The sequence below is a fragment of the Dermacentor silvarum genome, chromosome 5, assembly GCF_013339745.2.
Source record: "Dermacentor silvarum isolate Dsil-2018 chromosome 5, BIME_Dsil_1.4, whole genome shotgun sequence".
Classification (NCBI taxonomy): Eukaryota; Metazoa; Arthropoda; class Arachnida; order Ixodida; family Ixodidae; genus Dermacentor; species Dermacentor silvarum.
Window position 1 is genome coordinate 100,454,736 of NC_051158.1, and position 12,801 is coordinate 100,467,536.

Sequence of the window (12,801 nt, forward strand, 5' to 3'; positions counted from 1 at the left end):
TTATTGTGTACATTAAGCATAGGAGGCTCAAACCCAGCCGGATCCGTTTATCTGAGTGGGCGTTCTCGCGGAGCGGGGCGAATCCTCGAGCCGCGGCTGCGAAGTGGGGGAGCGTGACGTCAGCGGCCAATGCCAGCGCGCGGGCCTAGGATGGCGTCGCGTGGTTAGAGAAACGGGAGCAGATGCGCGCCTTGTGTAAAAGGATGACGTCGCGTGGGAAACAAAACATGAAGACGCTGGCTCGCGCTCTCGGCTACTACGCCACATCGTTATTCTTGTAGGTGGCGTCGTGAGTCTTCATACGCGGTGATTCGCATATCGTAAACAACCAGCATAGTGGTTGCCGCGTTGGAGCGGAGCGTTACGCCCGTATTCAAGAACGTTCCTCTAGTCAACACACCACCACGACTCAAGAGAGAAGATGGCACCGCCATCCCTCCACAGAAGTGGTCACTGAGCTTCATGATCATTCACGGGAATTCTTGAGAATAGTCGCGTCTTTATCAGTCGAGAGGCGGCGCTGTGCTCAACAAGGTGGAATGAAGTAAGAGCTTCGAGTCGAGAGCTGTTTGAGAATACCGGAGTAAGTCCTCCAAAGCAAACGAAGGTGCCTCAGCCTAACACAAATAATCTTCTTAAGGAAATCAAGGTGTCCCAATAGAACTCCAAAGACGGAGCCGTGCTTACGCATTTATGACGAACCTGCAAAAGATCATCCCAAATTTTAATAAATAAACAATACATGCTAGATATACCGGGTGTTCAAAATTAAGCATTATGGTTTTCTTAAAATTCGGCACTGGGAGGCACGCGAAGACCACCTGCGCAAATAAGTTATGTGGCCAGGGGGGCACAAAGTGAGATGATAATCACTGTGAGCCGGCCAATTAACTAAAATGTAACAATTATTTTTTGTCGACTGCAGTAAGAAACACGACTGCCTCTAATGAGTTTTCAATACAAAAATACTCACTTACTGCAGTCGACAAAATATAATTGTTCCGTTTTAGTTAATTGGCCGGCTCACAGTGATTATTATCTCACTTTGTGCCCCCCTGGCCACATAACTTATTTGCAAAGGTGGTCTTCGCGTGCCTCCTCGTGCCTAATTTTAAGAAAAGCACAAAGCTTAGCTTTGAACACCCTGTATTATCAGGCACAGCCGCCAAACACATGACTGTATTGGGTAAAGTCCTTTTCCTATAAGCTTGGAGAAACCGATACCTGGCTTCGCTACAGGTCTTCTTCCTCTTACTGGGGTCTTACGTGCCAAAACCAGTTCTGATTATGAGGCACGCCGTAGTGGAAGGCCCCGAATTAATTTTGACCACCTGGGTTTCTTTAACGTGCACTACAACGCAAGCACACGGGCGTTTTTGCATTTCGCCTCCAGCGAAATGCGACCGCCGCGGCCGGAATTCGATCTCGCGATCTCGTGCTCAGCAGCGCAACGCCTGAGCTGACTGAGCCACCACGGTGGGCTACAGGTGTTGCTCTAGACGAACAAAACGCGGGTTTGCGTGAGCAGAAACGGTGAATTTCGGTAAATAAGAAAGGCTACTATCATCATCATCATGATTGACAGAAGCTGACCCCCCCCTCAGAAAAAACCTGGATCCGCCCCTGGTCCTGACGCTGTATAAGAACAGAGGCATGCATTGAAAGAAAATGCTTTGGCTGATGGTCTAAGCAGGGTAACAATTTTTGTTTTTTTAGAATACGGTTCTCTAGTGTGTCAAACAATCTTCATAGCAGTAATTGTGCACACTGAGAGAGAGAGAGAGAGAGAGAAACAACTTTATTTAAATAAAGATCGTGCTTGGTTCTTTGGGTGGAGCCCCTCTTCCAGGGCCCCACAGGCTATTGCGGCGCGCCGGGCCTGGTCGAGGTTCGCCAATTGGCTTCCCAAGTCCAGTTCGGAGAGTCGCGCCTCCCACGACCAATTGTTAAGTGTATCGTTAAGTAGCGCCGAGACGGCGTCTGCCGGACGCTGCGTGCATTGGTAAGTGATGTGTTCTAGCGTCGGGGTGGAGTTGCACCATGGACATCTGTCGCTGTGTTTGTTGGGAAATATTTTGTGCAGTCTATGTAAGTGTGGGAAGGTGTTTGTCTGTATTCGGCGCCAGTCCTTCGCCTGTCGCCTGTTGAGCTTGGGGTGAGGTGGAGCTTTGGATCGTCTTCCTGGTCGTTGTGCCTCAAGTATGTCTCTCGGTGTGCTGCCGGGTGTCGGAGAGGCGTCCGTTCGAGCGGTATGTATCGCCGCTCGGCCTGTTATACGTCGAGCCAGACGATCCGCCCGATCGTTGCCTTCCACTCCGGTGTGCGCGGGACACCAGGTTATCCCGTGGTCTATTTGGAGGCTTGGTCCTAGTATGCGAAGGACCCCGGCCGGTAGAACTCCCTGAAGGATGAGGCGGCAGGCGTCTCGCGAGTCTGTGAGTATTGTAATGGGGTTTATTGACGACTCAGAAACGCGATCGTCTCAGTTGAGCGTCGGACACCGAGAGCGCGAGCCCGTCTTCGTAGGCGGGCCGATGATGATAGTGCGTCCACAGGGCGCGCCAGTCACACAGGGCGCCTGTCTTCTTCGCTACAACTGCCCCCTGGAGAAGAAGGAGCCATCCTGGCGACTCAAGGAGAGGAGAGGACAAGGGGGTCGTAATAGGGTTTAAGTCTCTGGACGTGGACTGTCTCGCGTCCACGACGCCTCAAGTCAGTAGATGGCGTTAGCGGCTCGACGACGTAGTTGACCGGCGTCGTCTGTTCAACGACGCGGTAGGGACCGTGGTATTGAGCGAGGAGTTTAGAGCATAGACCAGGGGTGCTTGAAGGTATCCACAGCCAGACTAGTGAGTCCGGCTGGTAGGTGCAGGGAGGTCGGTCATCATCGCGACGCAATTTTTGGAGACTCTGGTCTTCCGCCGTGAACGAACGGGCCAGCTGACGGCATTCCTCGGCATACTGGGAGGCTTTAGACAGAGGCGTGCCCTCTGATGGGTCAGGCCGGTAGGAGAGAATGGTGTCGAGCGTACATGTAGGTTCACGGCCATATACGAGAAAGAACGGCGAAAATTCCGTTGTGGCCTGTGAAGCGGTATTATAGGCGTACGTAACATATGGCAAAACGAGGTCCCAGTTGGTATGATCCGATGCCATGTACATGGATAGCATGCCGCCCAAAGTACGATTAAACCGTTCTGTTATGCCGTTCGTTTGCGGATGATAAGCTGTACTGGTGCGATGTACGGTATGGCACGCGGTCAGAAGGGCGTTAAGAACTTCGGAAAGAAACGCACGCCCTCTGTCACTAAGAAGTTCCAGCGGTGCCCCATGACGCAGTATGAAGTAATGCAGTAGGAAGGACGCAATGTCACGGGCTGTCGCTGTTTGCAGTGCCGCACTTTCTGCATAGCGGGTGAGGTGGTCGACAGCGACAATAATCCAGCGATTGCCAGCTGATGTGCACGGAAGAGGGCCGTAGAGATTGATGCCGACGCGGTCAAACGGTCGGGACGGACAAGGAATGGGCTGTAAAGGACCAAAAGGACGAGGAGCAGGAAGCTGGAGTCGTTGGCACGCTATGCACGAGCGAATGTACTGTCGTACAAAATTATACATGCCACGCCAATAAAAGCGGGAGCGAAGCCTGGCGTAAGTCTTGAAGAGGCCGGCATGGGCGCATTGCGGGTCTGAATGGAGAGCGGAGCAGACATCTGTGCGCAGATGGCGGGGAACGACGATCAACCATTTGCGACCGTCGGAAGCGTAATTTCGACGATAGAGAACACCATCCCGCAACTCGAAATGGGAAGCGTGGCGGCGGATAGCACGTGAAGGGCGTGTTGTTGAAGTGTCAGAAATGCAATCCATAAGTGCCGCAATCTAGGGATCTTTACGTTGCTCCACAGCCATGTTGACGGGCACAGGCGACGAAAACGCCGATTCGATGGCTGTAATGCAAGTCATGTCACTTGGTGTAGGCGACGAAGAGAGGGCATCCGCGTCAGAGTGTTTACGGCCAGACCGGTAAATGACGCGTATGTCGAAGTCTTGTAACCGTAGAGCCCAGCGCGCAAGGCCGCCAGACGGATCTTTTAAAGTCGATAACCAACATAGAGCATGGTGATCTGTAACGACGTCGAAGGGGCGGCCGTACAGGTAGGGTCGGAATTTTCCAAGGGCCCAGATGATAGCCAGACACTCCTTTTCGGTGACGGAGTAGTTAGATTCCGCTTTCGTTAGTGTTCGGCTGGCGTAGGCTACTACGTATTCATCATGCCCACTTTTTCGCTGTGCAAGCACGGCACCAAGTCCTACGCCACTGGCGTCGGTGTGGACTTCCGTGGGGGCCGTGGGGTCGAAATGGCGCAGTACGGGAGGCGAAGTGAGCAAACGCCGCATGGTTTCAAACGCATCGTCGCAAGCTGTGGTCCAAGTAGAAAGTCGTGTGTCGCCGCGAAGCAGCTGAGTCAACGGAGCAATGATGGAAGCGAAATTCCGGATAAAACGACGAAAGTAGGAGCAGAGCCCGATAAAGCTCCGAAGTTCTCTCAGAGACGTGGGTTTCGGGAACTCGGCGACGGCGTGAAGTTTCGAAGGATCAGGGAGTATGCCATCTTTCGATACGACGTGTCCGAGTATAGCAAGCTGCTTGGCTCCAAAGCGACATTTCTTCAAGTTGAGTTGGAGGCCTGCCTCGGTGATGCACTGCAGGACTTGTTCGAGACGGTACAGATGTGTAGGAAAATCTGGAGAAAAGACGACGACATCATCAAGGTAACATAGGCATGTCTTCCATTTGAGCCCATGAAGCAGATTGTCCATCATTCGTTCGAATGTAGCAGGTGCATTGCAAAGCCCAAACGGCATAACGTTAAATTCATATAGGCCATCTGGGGTCACGAAGGCTGTCTTCGGGCGATCGGCAGGATCCATAGGCACTTGCCAATAGCCTGAGCGTAAATCGAGCGAAGAAAAATACTCCGCGCCTTGCAAACAATCCAGAGCATCGTCGATGCGCGGTAAAGGGTAGACGTCTTTGCGAGTTATCTTATTAAGGCGGCGGTAGTCAACACAAAATCGAATTGAGCCATCTTTTTTCTTCACCAGGACTACAGGCGACGCCCAGGGACTATTAGAAGGTTGAACCACTTCACGCTCAAGCATTTCGCTTACTTGGTTTTCAATAACATGGCGCTCCGCGGGTGATACACGATAAGGCCTCTGGCGCAGTGGTGCGTGGGTGCCGGTGTCGATCTCGTGACGTACAGTCGATGTGCGGCCTAATGGGGCGTGTTGACAGTCGAACGTAGATTGGTATTTCCGTAGAAGGCTGAGAAGCTGCGAACGCTGCGTAGGGCTCAAGAGGGCATCCACTGAACTATGGAAGACGTCGTGCCTAGGCTAGGAACAATGCAAGCTATAGGTCAACGAGTTCATGTCTCAACAGGTGTCGTCAAGAGGCGCGTCTAAGATGGTAACCGAGTCGGCAGACTGAAGACGTCCAAGGCACTCGCCACGACGTAAGACGAGTGGCGTGACCCTAGCGTTGGAAACGAGTAGTCTCGTGCAGCCACCACTGACAGTTAGGACAGCGAAGGGAAGGGAACATTGTCGGCGAACAAAAATGTCCGATGGGACAAACAGGGCAGTAGTGTCAGTGGCGAAAGTAGAGCAGGCATGCGCAATCACCGAAGAGTGCGGAGGGATCGTAGTGTCTTCTCTAACGACCAGTTTGTCGCCGAGATTCGTCAAGTTCACGTGAGCGGGTGTCGGGAAGCGGAGAAAATTCAATTTCGGCGCGAGAACAATCAATGACGGCCTGATGATCGGGAAGGAAGTCCCACCCCAAGATGACGTCGTATAAACAGGATGAGAGGACGACGAACTCGACTGTATACGTGTATCCTTCAATGACGATGCGGGCGGTACATGCGGCAACAGGGGTAATGCACTGCGAACTTGCAGTCCGGAGTGACAGCGCAGATAAGGGCGTCATTACTTTTCGAAGCTTGCGGCAAAGTTCTTCCGTAACTACTGAAACGGCGGCGCCTGTGTCGACTAATGCCAGTGTGACGACTCCTTCAACAGACACTTCGATTACGTTCGTCGGAAGAGAGCGAGGCCTTGTGTGGTTCGACTGGAACGCAGTTCTCGCCTCTTGAATTGCGGTAGCTAGTTTTCCTGCTCCGATGGGGCCGGACGCCGCCGCATGGGGGAAAGTGAGCGGCGACGAGGGGATGGCGAGCGGCGATCACGGGCAGAAGGAATGACGTTGCGCGTGGACGGCAAATGCGAATCACGTGGCGGGGAGAAGCACGAAGCTGGCGAAACGTAGGAGGAGACAGGTTGGTCATAAACTTGAAGCCATAAGCGACGGCGACAGAGCCGTGCCACGTGACCAGGTATACCACAGAAGAAGCACACGGGGCGATTGTCGGGTGTACGCCAGGGTCCCGTGCTAGCTGGTGATCTGGTGGTGTACACTGGAGGGATTGGACGTGGCGGTGCAGCAAACGGTGGCGCTGAAAAAGTCGATGGGGGTGGCCGTGCTGCAACCTCGGCGTAGCTGAGAGGTACAGACAATGGTGGCGCTGCACGAGGAGACTGTATGGCTTCGGACACTTGTTCTTGGAGCATTTGACGCAACGGAGGAGCCAAGGACGGCGTAGGTCCGGGCACAGCGGTGAGTAGGGATAGCTGGCGGGCGACTTCGGAGCGTATAAATTCCTTGATTTCGCCGAGCAGATAGTCGTTGTTAGTGACAGCGGCTAAACTTGCAACGGAAGCATCGGGAACAGAAGAGCGTCGAGTGAGCATACGTTGCCGCCTGAGTTCGTCGTAACTCTGACAAAGTTCAGCGACCTCGACCACGGTCCGCGGGCTTTTCGAGAGGAGCATTTGGAATGCGTCGTCTTCGATTCCCTTCATCACGTGACGGATCTTGTCAGACTCAGTCATCGATGGATCGACGCGCTTACAAAGGTCTACAACATCTTCTATGTACTTGGTGAAATTCTCACCGGGTTGCTGGGAACGGCTGCGCAAGCGCTCTTCGGCACGGAGCTTCCGCACCTCAGGACGACCGAACACTTGCGTAAAGCGCGCCTTGAAATCGGACCAGGTGCGAAGGTCGGATTCGTGGTTGTGGTACCACACGCTAGCGACACCCGTAAGATAGAAGTTGGCGTAGCTGAGCTTCGTAGCATCGTCCCATTTATTGGGGGCACTCACCCGATCGTAGATCGAGAGCCAATCTTCGACGTCGTATTCGTCGGAGCCGCTGAAGATGGGAGGATCGCGTTGACTCACGGGGCCAGGACAAGTCAATGTTGGCGGTGGCGGAGGTGTTGTTTGGCTGGCGTCGTCAGGCATGATGGCCGGCAGCGTCCGATTGCGTAGTTCCAGGGTTGGGGAAGTAGAACCCAGCACAGCTCCTCCAAATATGTAATGGGGTTTATTGACGACTCAGAAACGCGACCGTCTCAGTTGAGCGTCGGACACCGAGAGCGCGAGCCCGTCTTCGTCGGCGGGCCGATGATGATAGTGCGTCCACAGGGCGCGCCAGTCACACAGGGCGCCAGTCTTCTTCGCTACAGTATATAAGCCGACTGGCTCTTGGCGTCAGCATCTCTGATGGCTAGGGCTATGTATTCCGCCGTGGCGCTTGAAGTCGTGCGTACGGACTCTGCTACGATCGGTCTCCCCCGGTTTGTCGCGACAGCACATAAGTAGGAGTCGCTGTTTCACCTCTGGGGTATAAGGCCGGGTCAGTAAAGTATGTGTCTGCGTCCTCCTGCCTTTTGCGCAGGACGGCTGCTCGGGCTTTGCTCGCCGTTTCACGTGGAAGTAAGGGTTCATGTGACGTGGGATGGAGTTCACATGGATTCTTGCTCGTAGATCAGGTGGCATAAGTATGGTCTCGTCTCCGCAGAACTGTGGCGTTAGGGGGTATCGTAGTCGTGTTAGCACGGAGCGCCCCTGGGGTGTTGCAGTTTAGTCTTTCGCGCTGGGCCATGAGTGTGGCCGTGGCGAGTTCTTCGTATGTGTTCATCATGCCCAGCTCGCTGAGACGTTCAGTGCTCGTGTTTTCGGGCAGGCCGAGTGCCGCCTTGCAGGAAATCCGGAGTAGTCGATTTGCTTGGTCGATGTCAGTTCGTCGGGCCGCTTGGAAAGGAAGAGCGTAAGTGATTCTGCTTATGACGAAGGCCTAGCTGTACTAATTTCATAGTGTCTGTCTCCGTCATTCCCTCTCTGCTACGTGCTATTCTGTTAATGAGGCTACTAACACTGCGAACCATGCGCTTGAGCTTCGACAGGGCGATGCTGGCACTGCCGGTTTCCTGTATATGCATTCCGAGCACTCGTAGCTGCGGGACTTTTCGGATAGGTTCTCCGTCTAGAAGTAGTTGTAACGGTGCAGCTCTGTTGGCTTGAGTTCTTGGTGGTCGAACATGTATGTATTCTGATTTGCTCGGTGCGCATTTCATGCCGGCATGCTTTGTGTATGATTCGACCGTGTCTAGGGCTTGCTGAAGCGTGTTTTGTCTGTCCCCGTATGAGCCTTTGGTCGCCCAGAGCGTAATGTCGTCGGCGTAAATTTCCACGCCGAGGTCTTCGTCTTCCTGTAACTGTAGGCCTAGCTTGCGCATTCCAATATTGAATAAGAGCGGAGACAAAATTGCACCTTGAGGTGTGCCGCGGCCCGGCAGTTCACATGGGAGCGACCGTGACGCTCCGAGCGCAATTGTTGCAGTGCGGTCACGCAGAAAGTCCTGAATGTAATGAAATGTTCTTTCTCCGCATCCGCCGTCCTCAAGGTCCTCTAGTATGGCGGAGTGAGATATGGTGTCAAAGGCCTTTTTAACGTCAAGGGCAAGCAGGATTCTGTCTAGGCTGCCCGGGGGAGGGCCGAGAACCTCGTCTTTTAGCATGAGGAAGACGTCCTGTGCAGAGACTCCCTTGCGAAAGCCGAACATAGAGTCCGGAAGAAGGCTGTTACGCTCGAGGTGATTCTCCAGCCGGGTGTGCACGACTCGTTCAAAGACCTTGCCCATGCAGGATGTTAATGAAATGGGTCGCAGCTGTCCGATCTCTCGCGGCTTACCAGGTTTTGGGATCATGATGATGTTGGCCTATTTCCATGGCGCTGGCACATTGAAGAGAAAACATTCAGGGGGGAGGTGTGCAGTTGGCTCTTAGAGCCAGAAATCATCACATTTCCCACATTCGGACATTCCGATAAGAAATTCCTAGGCATCGTGGGTGCTACTTCGATATGTAAACAAGCATCCGAAAAGGATACAGCTTTGCACGAATTGGTTATAAATTATAATTGCCAGCGTGGAAAGCGGGAATACACACAAATGCTAGTGTTTGTGTGTGTCATCACACACATCATTTATCACCACAAACGCTGGTGGTGATACATAGGTGGGAGAGTTATGCCAGCAGTGTTAAGCCGCCCGGAAGGCAGAGATATAAATGGCGACCTAAACAACAAAAACGTCGGCTCCAGAAATCAGCAGAATTTAACTATTTCTATTTCGCACATAATTGCGACAACAGCGCAATACGCTACAAGTGTTATTTGTTTTCATTATAACGGGGGCATTAAAGACATAATTGACGATTAGTCAACCACACGCAATTTTTACAGCGTAATCTGTTATGGGCTCATTTCAACAGCCGTTTCGAATGGCGGTGGTGTCCGCAGCTGCCGCCGCCCGTGTCCGTCGCAAGTATCGCCGGGAATGAGAAGAAAAATTACTCCATCTCCCGCTAAAGGGAACCATGTGTGGATGTGAAGTAGCGGGGAGGTGGTTAGCTTGAGCGGGAGATGGTTTTGCGGCAGCGGCCCGAGCGCTCATCGCGGCGCCGCACAGGAGAGAGAATGAGGCGCGCACGCTCCGTCATTTTCATACTGCGGAACTACCTCGGCGCCCCCAGCGGAGTATGCAGCTGTCGCACCACCTGTAGAGCGCGCCGCTCCGGATTCCTAGAGAGAGGGGGGGAGGGGACGCGCATGTGCTCTGGGGGTGTGGCACGCGGGCGCCGCTCCATAGAGTATACCTAGAGGAGAGAAAGGGGGGAGGGTAGGAGAGGAGAGAGAGGGGGACGGGACGCGCATGCGCTGTGGGTGTGTGGGACGCGGGACCACAGACAGCGCCGCCAGCAAGAAATGCTTCGCATTAAAAAAACGCTGATTCCAGCCAGTTTTCAACCCGGACCCGCCGTGCGGGAGTCTGCTACTCTACCACAGAGCCACGCCAGTGCTTGCTGGTGTGCATCGGAAAAAATGCCCTATAAACGCGTCCTAGCGCATGAGAAGACACGATGATGATGATGACTAATTAGCATCCACTTTAAAACGGTCTGGTGACAAATAGTCACCTAGCCTGCTTGAGTTACTCACGTATGTTTTACATAAATTCATTCTAGAATTTTCTATCTCTTTTAATAGTCGGGTGCTAATAAATGTTATTATTGCGATAGCGATTACACGGACACTCAAAGCAGATTTCTGCCGTCGGCGTCACTGTAAAGCTCCGCCGGACGTCAAGGGCGATGAAATCGTCGTCGCGCGCCGGACGCTGTATGTGCAAGTCAAAGGGCGCGAGGGACGCGCGCTTTCACGGGCAGTGAACGCACGGCGGAGAACAAACACGCGTTCTGCGCCGTGCTGCCTGAAGGGCTGCAGAATTAAGCGTCTCTTTCCACCTTTACAATCACCATATATATATATATATATATATAGAGAGAGAGAGAGAGAGAGAGAGGGCAAACGCGACGTCTTCCTTCGCGCGAAAGGCAGTGGGGGGACGGGAGGGAGGGGAGGCGACGTTTAGCTGCGGCACCAAATGCGTACTTATATAAAAACGTTGCGAGGCGAGAAGGTGGTAAAGATTTCCGCCGCTGCTCGACGAGTTTCACGTTCTGATGTTGTCGAAAACCTCCGAGCCGCCCCCAGAGGCCCTGGCAACAGTCACCAACGCCGCGCGCGTTCGGTGCGGACGCAGGCAATACGGCGACGGCGTCGACTCCAGTTCAGCGCGTTGCTGGTGCTGCTGCATGTCCAAGTTCATACAGCTTATAAAACAACTATCCTTACTCCGTATTCTCTATTAAGTTGCTATCGCAATTGATGCTTCGCCTTTCGGGTGAAACAGCGACATTTCTCTCTCTCTTTAACCAATTTTAATTTCTTTCTCCGAGCTTCTATATCTACTTCTCTATCTGTCACACGCGATGTGACATGCGCACCGCGTAATTTCGACACATGCACACTTTGCATTGCAGTGGCATACAGGGGCGGATCCAGGTTTTTTCTGAGGGGGGGGGGGGGGGGGGGTCAGCTTCTGTCAATCATGATGATGATGATAGTAGCCTTTCTTATTTACCGAAATTCACCGTTTCTGCTCACGCAAACCCGCGTTTTGTTCGTCTAGAGCAACACCTGTAGCCCACCGTGGTGGCTCAGTCAGCTCAGGCGTTGCGCTGCTGAGCACGAGATCGCGAGATCGAATTCAGGCCGCGGCGGTCGCATTTCGCTGGAGGCGAAATGCAAAAACGCCCGTGTGCTTGCGTTGTAGTGCACGTTAAAGACCCCCAGGTGGTCAAAATTAATTCGGGGCCTTCCACTACGGCGTGCCTCATAATCAGAACTGGTTTTGGCACGTAAGACCCCAGTAAGAGGAAGAAGACCTGTAGCGAAGCCAGGTATCGGTTTCTCCAAGCTTATAGGAAAAGGACTTTACCCAATACAGTCATGTGTTTGGCGGCTGTGCCTGATAATACAGGGTGTTCAAAGCTAAGCTTTGTGCTTTTCTTAAAACTAGGCACGAGGAGGCACGAGGAGGCACGCGAAGACCACCTTTGCAAATAAGTTATGTGGCCAGGGGGGCACAAAGTGAGATAATAATCACTGTGAGCCGGCCAATTAACTAAAACGGAACAATTATATTTTGTCGACTGCAGTAAGTGAGTATTTTTGTATTGAAAACTCATTAGAGGCAGTCGTGTTTCTTACTGCAGTCGACAAAAAATAATTGTTACATTTTAGTTAATTTGTGCCCCCCTGGCCACATAACTTATTTGCGCAGGTGGTCTTCGCGTGCCTCCCAGTGCCGAATTTTAAGAAAACCATAATGCTTAATTTTGAACACCCGGTATATCTAGCATGTATTGTTTATTTAATAAAATTTGGGATGATCTTTTGCAGGTTCGTCATAAATGCGTAAGCACGGCTCCGTCTTTGGAGTTCTATTGGGACACCTTGATTTCCTTAAGAAGATTATTTGTGTTAGGCTTAGACACCTTCGTTTGCTTTGGAGGACTTACTCCGGTATTCTCAAACAGCTCTCGACTCGAAGCTCTTACTTCACTCCACCTTGTTGAGCACAGCGCCGCCTCTCGACTGATAAAGACGCGACTATTCTCAAGAATTCCCGTGAATGATCATGAAGCTCAGTGACCACTTCTGTGGAGGGATGGCGGTGCCATCTTCTCTCTTGAGTCGTGGTGGTGTGTTGACTAGAGGAACGTTCTTGAATACGGGCGTAACGCTCCGCTCCAACGCGGCAACCACTATGCTGGTTGTTTACGATATGCGAATCACCGCGTATGAAGACTCACGACGCCACCTACAAGAATAACGATGTGGCGTAGTAGCCGAGAGCGCGAGCCAGCGTATTCATGTTTTGTTTCCCACGCGACGTCATCCTTTTACACAAGGCGCGCATCTGCTCCCGTTTCTCTAACCACGCGAAGCCATCCTAGGCCCGCGCGCTGGCATTGGCCGCT

At 52.7% G+C, this 12,801-nt stretch overlaps 1 protein-coding gene across 1 annotated transcript in view; it reads left to right on the top strand.

The window, feature by feature from the left end:
• LOC119454276 (fatty acid synthase-like) overlaps positions 1–12,801 on the top strand; it is a 51,267-nt gene that overhangs the window by 27,599 nt on the left and 10,867 nt on the right. The window lies entirely within an intron of this gene.